General features: G+C 43.2%; 1 pseudogene; it reads left to right on the top strand.

The window, feature by feature from the left end:
- The window catches only part of LOC132378406 (leukocyte elastase inhibitor-like), a 41,777-nt pseudogene that overhangs the window by 5,538 nt on the left and 13,396 nt on the right, over positions 1–22,843 (top strand).

The raw sequence follows: 22,843 nt of genomic DNA, 5'->3' as shown, positions 1-22,843 counted from the left end.
AAAAGAGGTCATAAGACAGCATAAAAGCAAAGAGAAGGCATGCTACATAGCAAAAAAAAAGGATCAAGAAGCTTTAAAAACCAACAGAGGGAACAACTGAAATAAAAAGCAACTAAAAAAGAGAAGATGAAATATGAAGGTTGGCTGGCCAATAATGTAAAAGAGGATAGTAATTTTTTTCAGATATATAAAGAGAGGCAAGTGGATTTTCAACCCCTGAAAAATTATGCTGGTGAGGTATTAATGAGGAACAAAAAGATGGATGAACTGATTAAGTACTTTATATCATTTTTCACTCTGAAGAAACCAGCAGTATACCAGAAATGCAAGTGTGTCAGGGACAGAAGAGAATGTAGTCATTATTATCAGGAGAAGGTGCTTAGGAAGTTGAAAGATCTGACAGTAGATAAGATATGCAGACAAGATGGACTATACCCCGTGGTTCTGAAAAAGATAGCAGAGGAGATTGTGGATGCATTACCAATGGTCTTTCAAGAATCACTAGATTCTGGAATGGTTCTGGTTGGCAAAATGTTAGAGTCCATTATTAAGGCTGAGGTTTCAGGGCACACGATAAAGTAGGCAGAAGTAAGCATTCTTTCCTTAGGGAGAAATCTCGCCTGAAAAATCTGTTCGACTTCTATGAGGTAGGATTAACAAAGGAGAATCAGTAAACGTTGCTTGCTTAAATATCCAGAAAGCCTGCACAGGAAGCTGTTGTGGTGTCGGATCTGCTACTTTGATGCTATATATTAATTATCTAGATGATAGAATTGATTGCCTGGTGGCCAAGTTTGTGAGGGAGACAAACATAGGTGGAGGGGCAGGCAGTGTTAATGAAGCAGGGAGTCTGCAGAAGGACTTGGAACAGATTAGGAGAATGTACTAAGAAATGGCAGTTGAAATATAGGGAAGTGTATGATCAGGCACTTTGGTAGAAGGAATAAAGCCTTAGACTATTTTCTAAATGGAGAGCAAAGAATGCAGGGTTCACTAAAATTTAACTTGCAAGTCGAGTCGGTAGTAAGGAAAGCAAATGCATTCATAGCATCCATTTTGAGAGGACTGAAATATAAAAGTAAAGATGTAATGCTGAGACTTTGTAAGGCATTAATCAGACCTCATTGGAATATTATGAGCAATTTTAGTCCACTAATCTAAGAAAGAATGTGTTGGCTTAGAAGATAGCCCAGTTGAGGTTTATGAGGATGATCCAGAAAATGAAAGGGTTTATGTACAAGGAACATTTGATGGCTTTTGGCCTGTACTCACTGGAGTTTTGAAGAATTAAAAGAGATCACTTTGAACCATACCAAATATTGAAGGGCCTAGGTGGAGAACGTAGAGAGGATGTTTCCATTAGTGGCAAAGTCTAGGACTAGAGGGCATAGTCTCAGAATGGAAGATTGTGCCATTACGTTAGAAGAGAGATAAGGAGAAATTTCTTTAGCTAGGGGGAAGTGAACCTCTGGAGTTCATTGCCTTAGATGACAGTAGAGTCCAAGTCATTGGGTATGTTTAAAGTGGAGATTGAAAGGTTCTTGATTAGTAAGGTTTATGGGGTTCATGGGGAGAAGGCAAGAAAATAGGGTTGAGAGAGAAAATAAATCAGCCATGACAAAATGGTGGATTAGCCTCAAAGGGCTGAATGGCCTAATTCTGCTCCTATACCTTCTGGTCTTATGCTTCTCAAACTTACTAGCTTTCTCCATTACCATCATCACAGTGTCCCCCCCAGTTTCTGCTTCTCCGCTGTTGACTGAGTTGGAGCAAGAAGGTTGCGGGTGAATGGCTCAGGCTTTCCAGAGCAAAGGCAGTTTTACTTCTCAAGGTAAAATAGAGGCAGGACCGTGCAGGCACGTGACATCAGCCAATAGAAAGGGAAAAGTTTAAAAAGAAGTCCACCATATCCAGCGGGCAGCAGAGTGGTAGGGCTTTGGCTCAACGGGCTTAGGTGGTAATGAGGCGAGGTAGATCTGCCTGTGTTAATTGCGGAAAGGAAGTAGTATGTTTGTGAGGTTGGTTTCCGGCACTCGGTGTCAGATGTAGGAGGTCCCGGAGTCTCCCAGCCTCCCGGATGGCCATATCTGCACCAGGTGTGTTGAGCTGCAGCTCCTAAGGAACTGCATTAGGGAACTGGAGATGCAGTTCAATGACCTTTGTCTAGTCAGGAAGAGGGGGGAGGTGATAGGAGTTATAGGCAAGTGGTCACGGGAGGCAGACAAGTGGGTAACAGTCAGGAGAGGGAAGGGGAAGAGTCAGGTACTAGAGAGTACTCCTGTGACTGTACCCCTTGACATTAAGTACTCCTGTTTGAATACTTTTGGGGGGGCCAGCCTACCTGGGGGAAGCAACAGTGGCCGTGCCTCTGGCACAGAGTCCAGCCCTGTGGCTCAGAAGGGTAGGGAAAGGAAGAGGAAGGCAGTAGTGATAGGGGACTCTATAGTTAGGGTGACAGATAGGCAATTCTGTGGACGCGGGAAAGAAACTCAGATGGTAGTTTGCTTCCCAGGTGCCAGGGTCCAGGATGTTTCTGATCGCGTCCAAGATATCCTGCAGTGGGAGGGAGAACAGCCAGAGATACATATTGGTACCAATGACGTAGGTAGGAAAAGGGAGGAGGTCCTGAGAAAAGACTATTGGGAGTTAGGAAGGAAGCAGGACTGCAAAGGTAGGATTACTCAGGATTACTGCCTATGCCACGTGACAGTGAGTATAGGAATGGAATGAGGTAGAGGATAAATGCGTGGCTGAGGGATTGGAGCAGGGGGCAGGAATTCAGATTTCTGAATCACTGGGACCTCTTTTGGGGCAGGTGTGACCTATACAATAAGGACAGATTGCACTTGAATCCCAAGGGGACCAATATCCTGGCAGGGAGGTTTGCTAAGGCTACTGGGGAGAGTTTAAACTAGAATTGATGGGAGGTGGGAACCGAACTGAAGAGACTGGGGAAGAGGCGGTTGCCTCACAAATAGAGAAAGCTTGGAGACAGTGTGCGAGGGAGGATAGGCAGGTGATAGAGAAGGGACACGCTCAGACCGACGGTTTGAGATTTGTCTTTTTTAACGCAAGGAGTATTGTGAACAAAGCAGATGAGCTTTGAGCATGAATCAGTACTTGGAGATATGATGTAGTGGCCATTACAGAGACTTGGATGGCTCAGGGACAAGTTACTTCAAGTGCCGGGTTCTAGATGTTCCAGAAAGGACAGGGAGGGAGGCAAATGAGGTGGGGGTGTGGCACTGCTGATCAGAGATAGTGTCACGGCTGCAGAAAATGTGGACGTCATGGAGGGCTTGTCTACGGAGTCTCTGTGGGTGGAGGTTAGGAACAGGAAGGGGTCAATAACTTTACTGGGTGTTTTTTATAGTCTGTCCAATAATAACAGGGATATTGAGGAGCAGATAGGGAAACAGAATTGTTGTGATGGGAGATTTTAATTTCCCAAGTATCGATAAGCATCTCCCTAGAGCAAGGGGTTTAAATGGGGTAGAGTCTGTTAGGTATGTTCAGGGAAGTTTCTTGACACAGTATGTAGATAAGTCTACAAGAGGAGAAACTGTACTTGATTTGGTATTGGGAAATGAACCTGGTCAGGTGGCAGATCTCACAGGGGGAGAGCATTTTGAAGATAGTTATCATAATTCTATCTCCTTTACAATAGCATTGGACAGAGATAGGAACAGACAAGTTAGAAAAGCGTTTAATTGAAGTAAGGGGAATTATGAGGCTATCAGGCAGGAAATTGGAAACTTAAATTGGGAACAGATGCTGTCGGGGAAAGTTACAGAAGAAATGTGGCAAATGTTCAAGGGATATTTGTGTGAAGTTCTGCATAGGTATGGTTCAATAAGACGGAGGTTATAGTAGGGTACAAGAGCTGTGGTGTACAAAGGCTGTAATAAATCCAGTCAAGAAGAAAAGAAAAGCTTACAAAAAGTTCAGAGAGTGAGGTAATGTTAGGGATCTAGAAGATTTTAAGGCTAACAGGAAGGAGCTTAAAAAGGAAATTAGGAGAGCCAGAAGGGGCCATGAGAAGGCCTTGGTGGGCAGGATTAAGGAAAACCCTAAGGCATTCTACAGGTATGTGAAGAGGAAGAGGATAAAACATGAAAGAATAGGACCTATCAAGTGTAACAGTGCAAAAGTGTGTATGGAACCGGAGGAAATAGCAGAGGTACTTAATGAATACTTTGCTTCAGTATTCACTATGGAAAAGGATCTTGGTGATTGTAGTGCAGACTTCCAGCAGACTGAAAAGCTTGAGCATGTAGATATTAAGAAAGAGGATGTGCTGGAGCTTTTGGAAAACATCAAGTTGGATAAGTCGCTGGGACGGGATGAGATGTATCCCAGACTACTGTTGGAGGTGAGGGAGGAGATTGCTGAACCTCTGGAGATGATCTTTGAATCATCAATGGGGACAGGAGAGGTTCTGGATGATTGGAAGTTTGCGGATGTTGTTCCCTTATTCAAGAAAGGGAGTAGAGATAGCTCAGAAAATTATAACCAAGTGGGTCTTACTTCAGTGGTTGGTAAATTGATGGAGAAGATCCTAAGAGGCAGGATTTATGAATATTTGTAAAGGTATAATATGATCGGAAATAGTCAGCATGGCTTTGTCAAGGACAGTTCATGCCTTACGAGCCCGATTGAATTTTTTGAGGAAGTGACTAAACATATTGATGAAAGAAGAGCAGTAGATGTAGTTTATATGGATTTCAGCAAGGAATTTGGTAAGTTACCCCATGCAGGGCTTATTGAGAAAGTAAGGAGGGATGGGATCCTAGGGGACATTGCTTTGTGGATCCAGAACTGGCTTGCCCACAGAAGGCAAAGAGTGGTTGTAGATGGGTCATATTCTGCATGGAGGTCGGTGACTAGTGGTGTGCCTCGGGGATCTGTTCTGGGACCCCTACTCTTTGTGATATTTATAAATGACCTGGATGAGGAAGTGGAGGGATAGGTTAGTAAGTTTTCTGATGACACAAAGATTGGGGGTGTTGTGGATGGTGTGGAGGGCTGTCAGAAGTTACAGTGGGACATTAATAGGATGCAAAACTGGGCTGAGAAACGGCAGATGGAGTTCAACCAAGATAAGTGTGAAGTGGTTCATTTTAGTAGCTCAAATATGATGGCAGAATACAGTATTAATGGTAAGACTCTTGGCAGTGTGGAGGATCAGGGGGATCTTGGGGTCCATAGGACACTCAAAGCAGCTGCGCAGGTTGACTCTGTGGTTAAGAAGACGTATGGTGTTTTGGCCTTCATCAATCGTGGAATTGAATTTAGGAGCCAGGAGGTAATGTTGCAGCTATATAGGATCCTGGTCAGACCCCACTTAGAGTACTGTGCTCAGTTCTGTCGCCTCACTACAGGAAGGATGTGGAAGCCATAGAAAGGGTGCAGAGGAGATTTACAAGGATGTTGCCTGGATTGGGGAGCATGCCTTATGAAAACAGGTTGAGTGAACTCAACCTTTTCTCCTTGGAGTGACGAAGGATGAGAGGTGACCTGATAGAGTTGTATAAGATGATGAGAGGTATTGATTGTGTGGGTAGTCAAGAGGCTTTTTCCCAGGGCTGAAATGGTTGCCACAAGAGGACACAGGTTTAAGGTGCTGGGGAGTAGGTACAGAGGAGATGTCAGAGGTAAGTTTTCTACTCAGAGTGGTGAGTGCATGGAATGGGCTGCCAGCAACGGTGGTGGAAGTGGATATGATAGGGCCTTTTAAGAGACTTTTGGATAGATACATGGAGCTTAAAAAAATTAGAGGGTATGGGGAAGTCTAGTAATTTCTAAAGTAGGATCATGTTCGGTACAACTTTGTGGGCCGAAGGGCTTGTATTGTGTTGTAGGTTTTCAATGTTTTCTATGACTGACAAAATGGTCAGGAGCATGCCCAGAAACTAGTCTCCCTGGACAATGCATGTAGCTACTTGGCTTCATGTTGGCCAGATCCGAGTTAGCTGTGTAGTGGAGCCATCACGTGCAGTGAAATGCAAAGCTTATTGGGAGTTGGTGTTCAGAGTGAGCACTAAATGGACTTACCTGGTCTGGTAAGCTACTCGGGAGAAGGAGGAACTGAGGAACTGCTGTTAATGGTGGCTTACATGTTAGTGTAATGCCATTACAGCACCAGCAACCCAGATTAGATTCCACTGCTGTATTAATTTATCATGTGGGTGTGTTTGGGCGGTGCATGTTCATTGGGCGAGAAGATCCTGTTACCATGCTGTGTCACTAAATAAGTGAAGCGCGTATTAGGGACAAACATTGTCCTGCATTTATTCCATTTAGGGCCAGTACTGGATCTTTGTAAGTTGGGTTGCTCTGAATATATAAAGGTATGGATAGATGATCACCCTCTCTAATTCCATCAATCCTGAAATATAGTCTTTTGCCAAATTGCCTGAAAGATAGTTACTCAGTAACATTTTTCCCCTTGCTTTAGTCAAGAGCCAGCTCCTAACCCATTACATATCAAGAAAGTAGCTTCTTGAAATGGTCTTGGTTGAGGAGACATCAAACAAAGTTTGTGCCTAATGAAACTGTCCTGTTTTCGTTCCAGAACCAATGGAATTAGATCCTCTGGTTGCTGCAAATATCCAGTTTGCACTTGATCTGTTCAAGCACTTGGATGAAACTAACAAAATTGGCAACATCTTTATGTCTCCGTTTAGTATATCATCTGCACTGGCCATGGTGCATCTTGGTGCAAAAGAAAATACAGCAACTCAAATGGCTAAGGTGGGTGTAGCCTGGTGTTTGCATCAGAAGATACAGCATGCCTTGTTTCTGACCAACTGCAGCATGTTGGATTATTTCAGGGTTTGGGTAGGGAGAAGCCATGTGGCTTGGTCAAGTTGACTAAATCTAGAAAAAAATATTTTGGTGGACAACCATAAGACTTTATAAAATATTCACTGCTGTAGAGATAAAGGCACTCAATCCAAGACATAAACATTTTATTCCCCTCCATAAATGCCTGACTTGCAGAATTCTGCTAACATTTATGAACAAGGCAATGTACATATGGCTCATGTAACTAAACTTTAAACAAATAGGTTAAAAGTTTCCACCGGAAAAGTCATCAATTTCCAAAATATTTCCTTTACAAAACTATACCATGAAATCTTCATAAAATATCTTTAAAAAGAGAGAAAAGAACCCAAAGTATTTCAGTATAATTGTCATAATTTGTTTTCAAGAAAATTAAAGATTGTAAACAAAACGTTAAGCATCAACTTTGAGTTGGTAATCCATCACAGAAGTCTGGTAAACTAATCCCATTTTATTCTTGTGCCAACCTAAGCAGAAACACGCACGAGTTGCTTCCCTGTAATTCACTACTAAATCTACATTTACTATGGACTTTTTTCTTCCAATTTTTTCAATTGATACAGGAGCTTTAATTCCATTATACATATTTCATGTTAAAAATAAATCTACAACACCAGTTTTAAACTTTCCTGTTTAAAGTTCAGAAGTATCAGAGCAAATGCTCAGGGCATAAAAAGAAATATCAGACTTCTGAAAGGAATATTAGATATAAAGTGTTCCAATATGTAATTAAATTTGAAATTATACTTTTTACCTTGTGGGAAACTGAGCTTCAAAAATGTATCTATAATCACAGTTAAAAAGGGGTGCTGGTTCAATGTGGGATGACAAAAAAATAAACTGATCTTGTTAGTACAGTATTTGTATGTAGGTCTATTGTATCCTAATTCATATTTAGCTTGGCTTCATTTATGCAGCATCCAGCATATCTTGTGGCATCTAGCATATCTTGAATGTACCAGAGCTTTCAAAGGATACTTAGTGCTTGGAGAATTCTCTGCTGCTTCACACAATACTAAAATATTGCGGAGATCATGCAAATCTCAATCTGCATTTTAGTGAGTGTGCTTGTAAGTGATCAGTCAAATTTACAAGCAAAGTGAACTGAATCAGAGAAGGTCATCATTATGTGTTATTTATTTATTTTGAGAGACAACACAGAACAGGCCCTTCTGGCCCAATGAGCCACACTAGCCAGTAACTCACCCACTTAACACCAGCCTAACCACAAGACAATTTACTATGACCTATTAACTGGTACTTTTGGAATGTGGACAGAAAACAGAGCACCCGGAGGAAACTCACGTGCTCATGGACAGAACGTACAAACTACTTGCAGATACTGCCAGAATTGAACTCCAACCTCCGAACTTCTTGATGCCCCGAGCTGTAATAAGGTCATTCTAACTGCTTAGTTGCCATGGTGCCCTTGCAAACTTCTTACAGGCAACGGTGGGAATTGAAACCTGATTGGGAAAGCGATTGCATGGACCACTGTGAGAACGTGCTGCCCCCAGACTGTGTAATAGATTAGGTGTCATCTTAATCAGATAGTATTACAAAGTTACACAAAAAAATTTCGAAGCCCTTAGTGAATTCCATTTTCCTCCATTATCAGCAAAATGTTTTAGGTTGCTGCAGGGGATTAAGTAACAATTTTAAATAAAGCAGAAGCTGTAAAAGTCATAGCAGAAATTCAAAAGCTCCACCACACAACACACTGTGGCACAGTTACTCTATTTATACATTCAGAGCATGGAAGAAGTTACGAAGCTACATTAATGAAGTTTTAACTTCATTTATGTTGCATTAATTTAGATTAGAAGAAGCTACAACCTAAATGAATGTAGCAAATACAAAGTTGAAAGTTCAGAATGCCACATTCCACTTTGATCAGGAAATTCATCTAAAGTATGATAAACTACAAAGTAATCTTTACTTGGCTGAAGGGATTTAAAAAGGGGAATAATACAAATCGAAAGGTCTTCAAATTGCTTATTCTTACTTTTAGACAATCTGGGAAGGATTTAGAAGGGGGAGGGGGCACTAGAATAAATGATAACATGAAGGAAAATAAGTTATGATTCAGTATCACACAAGTGATAGACAACCTATTCTAGGTAATGTTTCCCTTCTGCAATTTAAAAGCCAGAGCAATATAATTGATTATTTTTCTTCTGGCACTTTGCAAGTACAATAGACATCTTGTGAGTGTGAAACATGAGATTGATATTTTGGAAAGCTTCATTGTGGAGGCGGATCCCATGATGTTGAGTAATGAAAACACATTCCATTAAGAGTCTGGAATGCAAACTGCACCACAACACTAATACACAAAAGTGTCATCCTATGCATTCCACTCCATCAAAAACCCTTTAGTTGCAGCAGCAATGGTATGAGTAAAGGGATTTAGAGATTGAATTTCATCATTGATTTTGTTAACTCTGTACTATATTAGCAGCTTCAACCAAATTTTAAATGAAATTTGAAAGCCATGTGCAGCTACTACTGTGCAAGCGATCAAGAACAAATTTCCTCCCATTAGACTTTAGTCTTTCTCACGACAGAAGTGCCAAACAGCTGGGAAACTGAACCACGACCGAGTTCAGGAAGCACAGCAGCCCACAACTTTTGTCTGACACTTTCTCTCTATGCCGGCTTCAGCCTAAACTGCAGCGTGCATCAAACAATTCTTGAAGGAGCTGCTGGAAGAAACACATTAATTCCTCTCCCTTTCTGCCTTTGGGAGACAAATATGCCGGGGGCAGATTCTTTGCCAAATCACCACCAACCTATTTTTAGCAGTCCAGTTTTGGAGAAGAGCAGCACCCATGTCAATGTTTCTTAGTGATAAACTCCAAATGTTAAAATCTGTATCATGAGATTTGACTGATAACTTGAGTTGGAAAGAAGCCTTAATGGCTTGACTCACATGACCAAGTTTTATTTCAGTGTGCATTCTGAAGATTTAAATATTAAATGTGCTTGTGATTTGTTTTGAGAAGTATTTGATGTTCTTTCTCAAGCTTCTCAAAGCAAATGTAGAAATTATTGAAAATTATTGCTTTCAGACACTCTAGAGGTCCCCTTAATCTTCAGATAAATTTCAGTTTACCCAAAAAAATTACAAATGCCGTAATAAAATATTGCCAAGAGATTCTTATTCAGAGTAGATATTAGAATGCAGAAAATGTGATTTAAATGATCTTGATGTGGAATAACTATTGGTGCCAGATGGGGTGGACTGAGTATCTCAAAAACTGCTGACCTCTTGGGATTTTCACACACAATTGTCTCCAGAGCAGGGTTTCTCAATTGGCATTCAGTGAGAGCTTCAAGATGCTTCAAGATGAAAGAGCGCAGACTGGATGCGGGCCTGGCAGTATAGAGATCAGGCAAGTCTGTCAGGGAGCTAGCAGATGTGGAGGGTGATCCAAGAGCGGTGATGGACATAGTGAAATGGCAAATAACCCATAAGTGTACAAATGCAATTGGCTGCAGGGCGCTGCAAGGCAGAATGTGATGAGTTATGAACCAGCACTACAGGTCGGGAGAAGCAGAGCGAACGCTGTGTAGGGCACAGAGGGAGCGGGCCAGAGAGAGAAATGCAGAGGCAGCAGGATGAAATGTAACAGATCAGGCTGACCTGATGTGCACCTGGCAGCGTAGCGTCTGGCGGACCCGAAAGGAAGAATAGCAAGCGGACCAGAGAGGGTAGTTAGTCTAGCGGACAGAGAGGGGTGAATCCGGAGCAGGGATAGACAGGGCAAAGGGGCGACTAACCAATGATGGCCCACCCCCCGCTCTGCCTGATCGGGTGTCGGCGCAGCCGTTCAGCTGGAGCTGCTCGTTAGTCACGCCGCCCCCCCCCCCCCAAGTAATCTTATCCGAGAGCCGGTTCCGCACAATCTGAGCCATCTCGCATCGCCCCATTCGGAGATGCAGGTAGGTTGTACGTGTACGCACTACCGCTCCACGCCCTCCACTTCCAAGCCCTCACTTGTGAGTGAGAGGCGTCGCAAGTGGGAAGTCCCTTTATGAGGGGCTTCCAATGCACGCCGGGGGATCTGGAGTGAGGGCTGCCACAGGAAGCTGCGCTCTGTAACAAATCCGTTAGTTTGGACACGGGCCGCCCAGTGTGCAGACTGGAAGGGACCGGATACCATACGTACACGGAATGTGCGAGGCTGCAGGAGGGAATACGAGTGTACCTGTCCGAAAGTCGGCAGGGTGGACATCTGTCACCTGGGTCTGACCTGAAAGTATGGTGTCCTGGAAGATGATGCAGGGTGAACCTGGAACATGGATTGACAGAGCGTTGCCGGCAACTAACCTATATAAATGTGCAGAAATGGTCGGCTGCTGGGTACAGGGATCAGAGCAGTCATCCTTCAAGGGCAAGTCGGAATGGGGGAGAGGTTGAAGCAGACCTTGGGGCTGTGCTCTTGGTTCTTTATCTTGTGGGCAGACATCACACGCTAAGGCATATTCCTGGACACATTTAGTCATGCCTGGCCACCAGCAACGTCTCTTGACGAACTCTCAGGCGTGAGCCTCGGCGCACCATCAAGTCTACTTCCAGCGGATGGGTGCCACAGCTTTAGAGCTGGTAATTATAGTTGAAGGAAGGGTTGTCTGTAATGGCACGGTTTGATCCGTCCCAAAAGACCCAAACAATAATATGTGTCAACAACACATTCTCTTCCCCTTTAGGTGCTTTGAATCGTCGAAAGAGGGCACTGCGCGGCAAGAAATAAGGAATTTGAAACTATTAAAATGGGAACCAATCGGCCTGCCTTCGATTCAGCCTTCTCGCATCCTGGATTTAAGTTAGGTGTTTGTGGTCGGTCCATACCACAAACAGATGTTTGGGCTCCCTCAACCCCTGCTCCTCCAGCGCCAGTCTAACGGCCAACAATTCCTGATTTCCAGTGTCATAGTCTGCCAGGGTCCGGGGCAGGTCATTGGGACAAAATGGCCCCTACTGCCATGTCCAACACAACGACCTCCTCCACAAAAGGTAAGTACGGGTCCGGTGGAACTAGGAGAGGTGCCGATGTGAACCTTTGTTTTAACTCCTGAAAAGCCGCCTTGGGCCAGCGAAGGTCCCAGTACATGTCTTGGTGAGTTGGTGAGCAGCATTACCACTGAACTGGAATTGCGGATGAACAGCCCCTAAAGAAAACTGCAGGAGTTGTTTCACGGAAGGTGGGCTGCGGCCGAATCCGGGTTGCTTGGGTCTATTTGAAGGCTGCCTTTAGATATAACAAACCCAAGGAAGTAAACTGTGGGTACATGGAATCCACTCTTCTTGAGCTTAACGAATAATCAATTCTCAAGTTGCCATTGTAGAACCTGCTGGACGTGTTCCTGAGCGGACCTGGAGAAAATGTGTATATTCTAAGTAGACAAAGCATCTGCATTGATGAAGGCTTGAAATGCCACTGGAGTGTTTGCCAATTCTAAAGGCATGACCCGCTCGGTATTCATAGAATGCCGTTTACCATTTGTCTCCTTCACAAATGCAGATTAGGTTATAGGCGCTGATGAGGTTCAAGTTAGTAAATAATGTAGCTCCTTGGCCGTGTTTAAGAGAGGGAGAGGTCACCGGTTTTTAGCAGTGATCATATTTAACTCCCCACTTTGAACAGACAGTTTGGTATGTTTTTCACAGAGTTTTGCAAGGTCAGATCTATAACCAAGCCTGACTCCTATGCTCTTCGTCGGGTGCAAGGGTCAGAGATGTCTCGGAGAGGCTGCAGGGCATTCTGAAAGAGGAGGGTGAGCAGCCAGCTGTCATGGTGCATAACGATATAGGAAGAAAGTTGGATGAGGTCCTACAAGCTGAGTTTAGGGAGCTAGGAGATAAATTAAAGAGTGGGACCTCAAAGGTAATAATTTCAGGATTATTACCAGTGCCACATGCTAGCCAGATTTGGAATAGCAGGATAGCTAGAGTGAATATGTGGCTTGAGCGGTAGTGCAGGAGGGAGGGTTTCAGATTCTGGGGGCATTGGAACTGCTTCTGGGGGAGGTGGGACCAGTACCATCCAGACGGTCTACATCTGGGCAGTTCCGGGATCAATGTCCTCGGGAGATTGTTTCCTAGTGCTGTTGGGAAGGCTTTAAACTAATATGGCAGGGGAATGGGAACCCACACAGAAAAGAAGAGGGGAGTGGTACAGAGACCGAAGCTGGAGCTAGTGAAGAAAAAAAGTAAGAGTAGAGTGCATAAAGGTAGAAAGCAAAAATCGCATAGGTCACAAGATTCTAAAAAGACAATGAGTATAAAGGCACTTTATCTAAATGCCCATAGTATTAGAAACAAGGTTAGTGAACTTGCGCCACAGATCAGTACCAAGGCGTATGATTTCATGGCCATTACAGAAACCTGGTTGCAAGGGGGAGATGACTGGGGATTAAATCTCCAAGGTCATACAGAAAGATAGGCAGGAAGGCAGAGGAAGTGGGGTGGTGCTCTTAATTAAGGATGAGATCAGGGTGATTGTGAGAGACGGTATAAGATCTACGGAGCAGAATGTTGAGTCCATCTGGGTAGAGATTAAGAATAGTAAAGTGAAAAAATCGCTGGTTTGTGTTGTCTATAGGCCACCTAATCAAAATATTGCAGTGGCAGAGGCGATTAACCAAGAATTAACTGAGGCTTGTAAGAACAGAATGGCAGTTCTCATGGGGGATTTTAACTTCCACATAGATTGGGTGAATCGGGTTGGTCAAGGAAGTCTTGAGGAGGACTTCACAGAATGCATCCGTGATGGCTTTCTTGAGCAGCATGTTAGTGAATCTACAAGGGAAACTGTTATCTTAGATCTAGTCTTGTGCAATGAGACAGGTAAGATTAACGATCTTGTAGTCAGGGATCCTCTTGGAAAGAGTGATCATAGTATGATTGAATTTCACATTCAAATGGAGGATGAAATAGTTAGATCTAAAACTAGTGTATTATGCTTGAACAAGGGAGACTGCAACGGGATGAGGGAGGAGGTGGTTAATGTGGATTGGGAGCACAGGCTATTTGGTCGGACAGTTGAGGAACAGTGGAATACTTTCAAAGAGATTGTTCACAGTGCTCAACAAAAATATATTCCAGTCAGAAGTAAGGACAGTAAGTGTGGGGAGAGCCAGCCTTGGATAACTAAGGAAATAAAAGATAGTATCAAATTAAAAGCTCATGTGTACAAAGTTGCAAATAGTGGGAGACTGGAGGATTGGAAATCTTTAAAAAGCAACAGAGAACAACTAAACAAGAAATAAGGAAAGGGAAGATAGAGTATGAAAGTAAATTGTTACAAAGGTGGAGCAACTCTGAGGGGCCGAAGGGTACAAAGTCGCCCCCTCCTTTTTGAGAATCGCAAGATCGCTATTATTTTGGGTCTGAGACCCAGGAAATGAGAGAGAGACACACAGAATACACAACCAGGTGGAATGTCTCCTGACATAAGCAGAACAGAATCACTGATTACTGCCATTGTCTCTTGGAGAAGAAATTGTGTATTGAGTACTGTACTATTCATTGAAACCCCTCAGGGAACAACCAGAGTGACCTCGTTGAGGGATTGCATCATCCCAACCTGATTGACATCTGAGACCCCGTGAGTAATGATAAAAGAGGGGTCTGGGGAACACCCCTTTAGACGCACCAGGAGAAACGCTAGAAATCCCGTGACAGCGTTTTATAGCGAAAGCCGGTGGGGGCTCATGTGTGTCCTCCCTTGCCTGGGTGGCGGGCTCACCACGGAAGAACGGTTTAGCTAAAGGAGAGGCCGCAAGTGAACGGCCACGACATCGAGACACCTGACGGATCGAAATCATAAAGGAAGGTAGGCAAAACCCGTAGCGGTAAATGTTCCCATTCTCTTTCTCTCTCTCTCTCTCTCTCTCTCTCCAACAATTGCAACCCAGTGACAACCAAAAGACGGCAGCTTGTGTGAACTGCAGTGAACTTTATATTTCCATCGGACAACACATTATCCCCTAGACAACAATAGAGCTTATTCCTTATTGATTATTATTATACCCACACTTTTAGGTTTAGTATTGATGATGTATATTATCTGTATATTTGCATTGATATTAATTTTGTGTATTTTTACTAATAAATACTGTAAAAATATAGTATCATCAGACTTCAACGGACTTCTCTATCTTTGCTGGTAAGTAACCCAGTTACGGGGTTCGTAACAAAATTAACACAAAATATAAAGACATAAGAAAAGTTTTTTTAAATATATAAAGTGAAAGAGGGTGGCTAAAGTCAATGTAGGTCCCTTGGAAGACGAGAAGGGGAAATTGATATTGGGTGATAAGGAAATGGCTGAGACATTGAATGACTATTTTGTGTCGGTCTTCACGGTGGAGGACACGTCTAATATGCCAAAGAAGGATATTATGGACAAGAGGTGAGAACCTCGATAAAATCACTGTCACTGAAGAGATAGTGATGAGCAAACTCGAGGGCCTGAAGGTAGTTCAGTCCCTTGGTCCAGATGGGATGCATCCCAGGGTGTAGAAGGAATTGGTGGAGGTTATAGTAGATGTGTTGGTAAGCATTTATAAAAACTCTCTGAACTCTGAGCAGGTCCAGCAGATTGGAAGACATCAATTGTCATGCCACTTTTTAAAAAAGGATGTAGGCAAAAGATGGGCAATTATAGGCCAGTTAGCCAGGTAGTTGAGAAAATGCTTGAAGCTGTCATTAATGAAGAAATAGAAAAACATTTAGAAAAGAGGGGTTCCATTAGACAGACACAGCATGGATTCAGAAAAGGCAGGTCCTGTTTGACAAACTTCCGGAGTTCTTTGAGGACATAATGAGTGCAGTGGATAGAGGGGAACAGGTGAATGTCGTATACTTGGGTTTCCAGAAGGCGTTCGACAGTGTGCCATACAAGTGACTCATAAATAAGATACGGATGCATGGAGTCAGAGGAAGTGCATTGGCATGGATATTGAAATGGTTACCAATAGAAGGCAGAGAGTTGGTATAAATGTGTGTTTCTCCAGTTGGCAGTCAGTTGTGAGTGGGGTGCCGCAGGGGTCGGTACTGGGCCCGCAGCTGTTTACCATTTACAGTGATGATTTGGAAGAAGGGACTGAGTGTAGCGTAGCAAAATTTGCTAGTGACACTAAACTGAGTGGAAAAGCAAATTGTACAGAGGATGTGGAGAGTCTGCAGAGGGATATAGATAGGTTAAGTGAGTGGGCCAAGGTCTGGCAGATGGAATACAACATTGGTAAATGTGAGATCATCCACTTTGGAAGGAATAATAGAAGAACAGATTATTATTTAAATGGTGAAAGATTGCAGCATGCTGTTGTGCAGAGGGACTTGGGAGTGCTTGTTCATGAATCACAAAAAGTTGGCTCGCAGGTACAACATGTTATTAAGAAGGCAAACAGAATGTTGGCTTTCATTATTAGAGCGATTGAATTCAAGTGCAGGGAGGTCATGCTGCAACTATACAGGGTACTGGTGAAGCTGCACCTGGAGTACTGTGTGGAGTTCTGGTCTCCGTACTTGAGGAAGGATATGCTGGCTTTGGAGGCAGTGCAGAGGAGGTTCACCAGGTTGATTCCAGGGATGAAGGGTTTAACCTATGAAGAGAGATTGAGTCATCTGGGACTATACTCTCAGGAATTCAGGAGAATGAGAGGGGATCATATAGAAACGTACACAATTTTGAAAGGGATAGATAAGATAGAAGTAGGAAAGTTGTTTCCATTGGTAGGTGAGACTAGAACTAGGGGACATTGCCTCAAGATTCGGGGAGAAGATTTAGGATGGAGATGAGGAGAAACTGTTTTTCCAGAGTGTGGTGAATCTGTGGAATTCTCCCAGGGAAGCAGTTGAGGCTTCTTCACTAAATATATTTAAGATACAGTTAGATAGATTTTTACATAGTAGGGGAATTAAGGGTTATGGGGAAAAGGCAGGTAGATGGAGCTGAGTTTACGGACAGATCAGCCATGATCTTATTGATTGGCAGTGCAGGCTCGATGGGCCGGATGGCCTACTCTTGCTCCTATTTCTTATATTCTTATGTTCCCCTTCTATTAGAATGGCTACATTCATCTTACTCCCTTCTAGCTTAGTGCAAATCATCTCTTCTGTATTGGTTCCACCTTCCCTGGAAGAGAGCCCAAATGATCCAAAAATCTTATGCCCTCCCTCCTTCACCAACTTCTTAGCCAAGAGTTAAACCATATAATCTTTGATTTTCTGGCCTCACTAGCACATGGCACTGGTAGCAATCCTGAGATCCCACCCTAGAGGTCCTGCCCTTTAACTTAGCACCTAACTTCCTGTACTCCCTTTGCAGAAGTACGTCACTCTTCCTGCCAGTGTCATTGATATCTACACGGACCACAACCTTTGGCTGTTCCCCCTCCCACTTATGAATACTGAAGACTTGATACGAAATGTCCTGGACCCTGGCAACCTTCCATCCGGGAATCTCATTTTTGTCCACAGGACCTCCTTTGTGTCCCCTTTACTAACAAATCCTTCCAGCACAGTTCACATCCTCTCTTCCCCCCCCCCCCCCCCCCCACCCTTTCACTTCTGAGTCACAGAGTCAGACTCAGTGTCAGAGACTTGACCGCTGTGACTTTCCTCTGTTAGGTCATCCCCTCCAACAGCATCCAAAGTTGTGTACCTTTTGTTGGGGGGGATGGCCACAGGGTTACTCTGCACTGGCTGTTTAACCCCTTTCCCTTTTTGTTTAGTCCTGGGTCATGATATCAAGCCACCAATTCATCATTTAAGTTACATTGAACAAAACATTCAAATGCTGCAGAAGGTTTCAATGTGTTGCAGAAGATGAAAATTGGCTTCATTTTGACTATCAGTGTAAGGCGAGGATAGGGAGATTATAGATTCAGAGTTAATCAGGGCATGAAGGGATATGGGGAGGAGGCAGGAGATTGGGGGCTGAAAGGGAAATGGATCAGTCATGATAAAATGATACAGCAGACTCAATGGGCCTAATTCTGGTCCTATATCTTATGGTCTTAAAATTCTATGAGTGAGAGATGGAGAACCAAATATTTAAACATTCCTTAAAGAATAGCTAAAGACAAATTATTTGGCTTTTTAGAGTTATCATTTCTATTTATTCATTTATAACATGTTTCTACTACTTGTAAGGACATTATTTGTTTCCTTCAGCAAACCTGTCACTACTATCGTTGAGTCTTGGTCTAGCAACTGCTGAAGCTTTGAAGTCCAGGAACAGGTTGAGGGTGTGTGTGACTAAGTTGCAGATAAAAGGCATTTGCATTTTATTTTGCGAGTGTTGGTGTCCGTTTTTTGTAAAAGTACTGTCCCTTGGGAAACTTCACTGAACTGTTCCCACAAGCTATGGACTCAATAACTCTTTATCTCATTTCCTTGATATTTATTGCTTACTTATTTATTAATATTATCTTTCTTTGTATTTGTACAGTTTGCTGTTTTTTTTGTACATTGGTTGTTTGTCCCTCCTGTTGGGTTCAGTCTTTCATTGATTCTATTATGTTTCTTTGATTTACTAAGTAGGAAAATGAATTCTCCCTTTCAGAGAGGGCATAGAAAGCGTTGAGTTCATCTGGTAGTGAAGCATTGCTGCCATTCATGCTATTGGGTTTCACTTTGTAAGAAGTAATATCTTGCAAATCCTGCCATCTGATGTCACCTCCAACCGTGTCAAAGTTGTTCTCTTTGCCCTCAAAATAGCCCTTCACAAATCATACCTGGTTTTTTGGTACAGGCCTGGGTTGCCAGACTTGAATGCCACAGATCTAGCCTTCATCAGACAATGTACCTCCTGGGTCATCCACACCTTTTAGTTTGGGAATGTACAATAAGTCTTTGCAGGCACACCCTCATCCATACTGGTTTTGACTGATAGTATTCTCATAAAAATAAGGAAAAGTGGAAAAGTAAAATAATGAGAATTTGATGGTTGGTTGAAAAATCACTTGTTGATAATAATCAGCTCTGTACTGTTCTCCTTGTGTGTGAAGTAGGAAGTACACAATTCAGCAGTAAGCCAAACTGCACTTAATTGAAAACAGGGGTCAGGAGATAGCGTCCAAGCTGCAGGTGCATTATTTGGGCAGCACTCACATTTACAATTGAATGAGAAAATACTAGACAATTACCAAACATATTTAATACAGAAAATTTATGATGATTAAGTCACACATTCATAATAATATATAATAATATATGAAGTCAGACTTGCATGTAAAATATCCAAAAATTATACTCAACATGTGCAAATGAAGTTTTAAAATATGCAAGAATATTAATATCATTAAGTATTGTTTAAATTACCAGGGCTGGTCAAACACTATACTGATAATCAGCAATGAACTTTTACATAATATTAACACAAGTCATTGCTCAGGTAGTGTTCTCTTTCAAGTCAGTTCATATTTACAGTTCTCAAAAATCATTGGTATGGTTTCCTTCAATTATAACTGGATTACAAGATGCACATTGATTCCATTAATGAATGTTTATCTTGTCTTTTAGGTGCTTGGTTTTGATGAAGTCAAAGATGTCCTGAATTTCAGAAGCTGCAAGTTGAGCTCATCAACCCTACAGCAAAATATGCCTTGAAGACAGCCAATCGCCTCTATGGGGAGAAGACCTACAACTTCCTTACAGTTATGTTCAAAAACATTGGTGGTTAATAAGAACTTACCTTTTCAATCTTTGGAAGTGATTTTGCTACATGGTTATATGTTAAGAAAAGTGTTTGATACTATTTGAAGCATATATACTAATTGTTGAAATTCACCAATCACATGTACGAACATCTTCCTTGCAATAAGATTTTGTAGATTTGGTCCTTACTTATAAATGAGTATATTGACAGACACCTGCACATCCAAATGGACATCATTTAGACTATCAGGTTCATTCCAGCTCCCAACATAGCAATCTGATCAGTCCCATTTCACTCTCTTAGTTTCCTGTACGCTTCACCTTAGTCTCTTGCATTAGGCCCATCATTTCCCTTAGTTCTAACCCCCCCCCCCCACCTCCCATTTACCTGCACTTGTGGGTAACTTAGTTGTTAATTAACTTGCCAGCACATTTTTGGCATCCTGAGATTATTTAAACTCTACCCACTAATTGTTTTGATCTGCTCTCTATAACCCTTCAGGAGTTTCTTGAGGCTTCTGAGAAATATTATAAGGCAGGGCTGAGTGCTGTTGACTTTGTCAATGCAGCAGAGGAAGTTAGAAAAGAGATCAACACTTGGATTGAAGAACAGACGGCAGGTGAGTAATGCTGAATAATTCTTTCCGGGAATGTCATAAGGAGACAGGGACTGGACCCAAGTGCAGGATGCAGGCACTGAAGTACGAGGGACGGGATGGGAACAACTAAACTATAGAAAAGATGTGGTGACCGTGGTGTGTGTGAGGGACATGACGTTCAAGGTGATTCTGGGGTTCCGGGAGAGTCTTGTTCAGGCCAGGCACGACCCCGGAGTTCACTGGGCAGGCTGCATAACTCCTGGCCAGGGCCCAGACCTCCCAGGCAGGAACACAGGGGCCTGGCCAGGTCACAGGACACTTGGGTAGGTTGCAGGGCACAACCCATCAGCAGCAAGGGATGGAAAGGGGCAGAGTCCCCTGCTGGGCAACTGCAGTCCAGCCAGGCTTGCCCAACAGAGGCAAGGGCTCGGAAGGGAACTAGGTCCAGGGTGACTGCCAGACTTACTCAAAGAACTCATCTTTAATAAGGGGAACTCCAAGCCAGGGCAACTGGAGGAACAGGATACACAGGACAAGCCCTGCAACTTCACTCAGTCCCAGAGCCCCCTATATACACTTGCCAGCCAATGAGCATCAGGTGCACCTCCTCGAGTCCAAACAAGCCACGGTGATCCACGGTTATGACTACTTGGGCAAGGGTGAAAGGAGGGATGGCTACAAGACCTGGAGTCCAGAGTCCACAGACCAGATCAAGACCCAGAATGCAGGCTTCAGACCAGACCATAACAGTACCCCCCCACCCCCCATCAAAGGGACTCTCCAGGTGACCGAGGAGGGTCTCTAAAGCTAGAGAAGATACAGGTTGGTGGGGGAGAAATGTTCAGACAATAGGGAACCCCAGGGTGACAGGACATGACTACAGTGCCTGCATTGCTGGGTCCATGTGGGGGGGGGGGCGTCATTCTGTCATAAGGGGACAGGAGGCTGGACCCAAGTGCAGGACGCAGGCACTGAAGTACTAGGGGGGAGAATAGGAAAAACTAAATGAAAGACAAGATGTGGTGACCGTGGTGTGCATGAGGGACATGACTTCAAGGTGATTCTGGGGTTCCAGGAGAGTCTTGGAGTTCAGGCCAGGCAGGCCATATAACTCTTAGGCAGGGCCCAGACCTCCCAGGCAGGAACACAGGGGCCTGAGCAGGTCGCAGGGCACTTGGGTAGGTAGCAGGGCACAACCCATCAGCAGCAAGGGATGGAAAGGGGCAACAGCTGTCCTGCCAGGCTTGCCCAACAGAGGCAAGGGATAGGAAGGGAACTAGGTAGAGGGTGACTGCCAGACTTACTCAAAGAACTCATCTTTAACAAGGGGAACTCCAAGCCAGGGCAACCAGAGATACAGGCCAAGCCACTGCCACTGGGTCCCACAGCCCCCTATATACACCGCCAGCCAATGGGCATCAGGTGTGCCTCCTTGAGCCCCAACAAGCCACGATGATCTACAGGTGTGACTACTTGGGCTCAAGGGTGAAAGGAGGGCGGGGTACAAGACCCAGAGTCAGGAGTCTACAGACTGGATCAAGACCCAGAATGCAGGCTCCGGACCGGACCATAACAGGGAACTCACACAGAAAAAGTTCTCCTGCAGCCATCCAACCTTCAGACTGAGAGATGTTTCCCAATGCCGAAAGGCAAACATATCAGAGTAAGTGTGGTACTAATCAGCCAGTTGTCCCTTGTGAAATGCCATTGGTGGGGACTACATTTTAAAAGGTTATATTGTTGGGAAGTGTGGACCTTTAAATTGTGCCCACATATCATGTATTTCTCACACCTCCACTCTTGCCCCTTTATCACATGGGTAGAGGAAGAACAGAGTCCCCAGGTTCTTGCCTTCCATCTCACCCAGACTCTACATTCACAAATCATGCTAAACAATTGTTATCAGCTCCAACAAAATTCACAACCAGACACATATCCTACCTTCCTAATGAATGGTTCCAGACCTGAAACGTGAGTTCTTCCCACGGCTATCGTCTATTTATCGGTTTAGATTTCCAACATCTGGAAGATGTTTTTCTTTTCCTTTAACATCAAGTAATGTTTTGGAAGCTTAGAAGATCTCTTTTGTATCTGTTAAACCTCTGATTCATAACTTTTTGTGACTGTTGCAATTCATCAGCTATTTCCCTGTAATTTCATCTTTGATCTATTCATGTAAGTGAGCGTTTTGTTTTCTCTTCAGGAAAAATCAAGAATATGTTTCCCCCAGAAAGCCTGGTGTCTTCCACAAAGCTTGTCCTTGTGAATGCCATTTATTTTAAGGGAACTTGGAAAGCTCAATTTAGGAAACAAAATACATACAGTGGAAAGTTCAAATTAAACAAGGTAATGAGGGAAAAATTAAACAATGATAACAATTGCTTCATCTACTATTTTGTTAAGAAAGACATGAAATTTCAGCTGAGTGTCAGTCTCCAGCTAAATATACAGAATCATTTCATGTCTTTCATTGTATTAATTTGGGTATTATTTTTCACAGAGCTCATTGTTCTATTTAAAAATAGTTGTCACTCTACCTGTAATAAAGTGTCTGCTTGCTTTATTAAGAAAAATGGTTACATCTGCGTCTACCATATGCTTCTCTGTCCTTTTATCTGTACTGTTTCTTCTGTTTTAACAATTTCCAATTCTTCCTGGTAAATTGCACATGATCCAACATGCTTAATTTTACACACTAGCTTCTTTGCGTGTATCTTCAAAAAAG

The sequence above is a fragment of the Hypanus sabinus genome, chromosome 20, assembly GCF_030144855.1.
Source record: "Hypanus sabinus isolate sHypSab1 chromosome 20, sHypSab1.hap1, whole genome shotgun sequence".
In the NCBI taxonomy this organism is placed as follows: Eukaryota; Metazoa; Chordata; class Chondrichthyes; order Myliobatiformes; family Dasyatidae; genus Hypanus; species Hypanus sabinus.
This window is presented reverse-complemented; position numbering and strand designations above follow the sequence as displayed.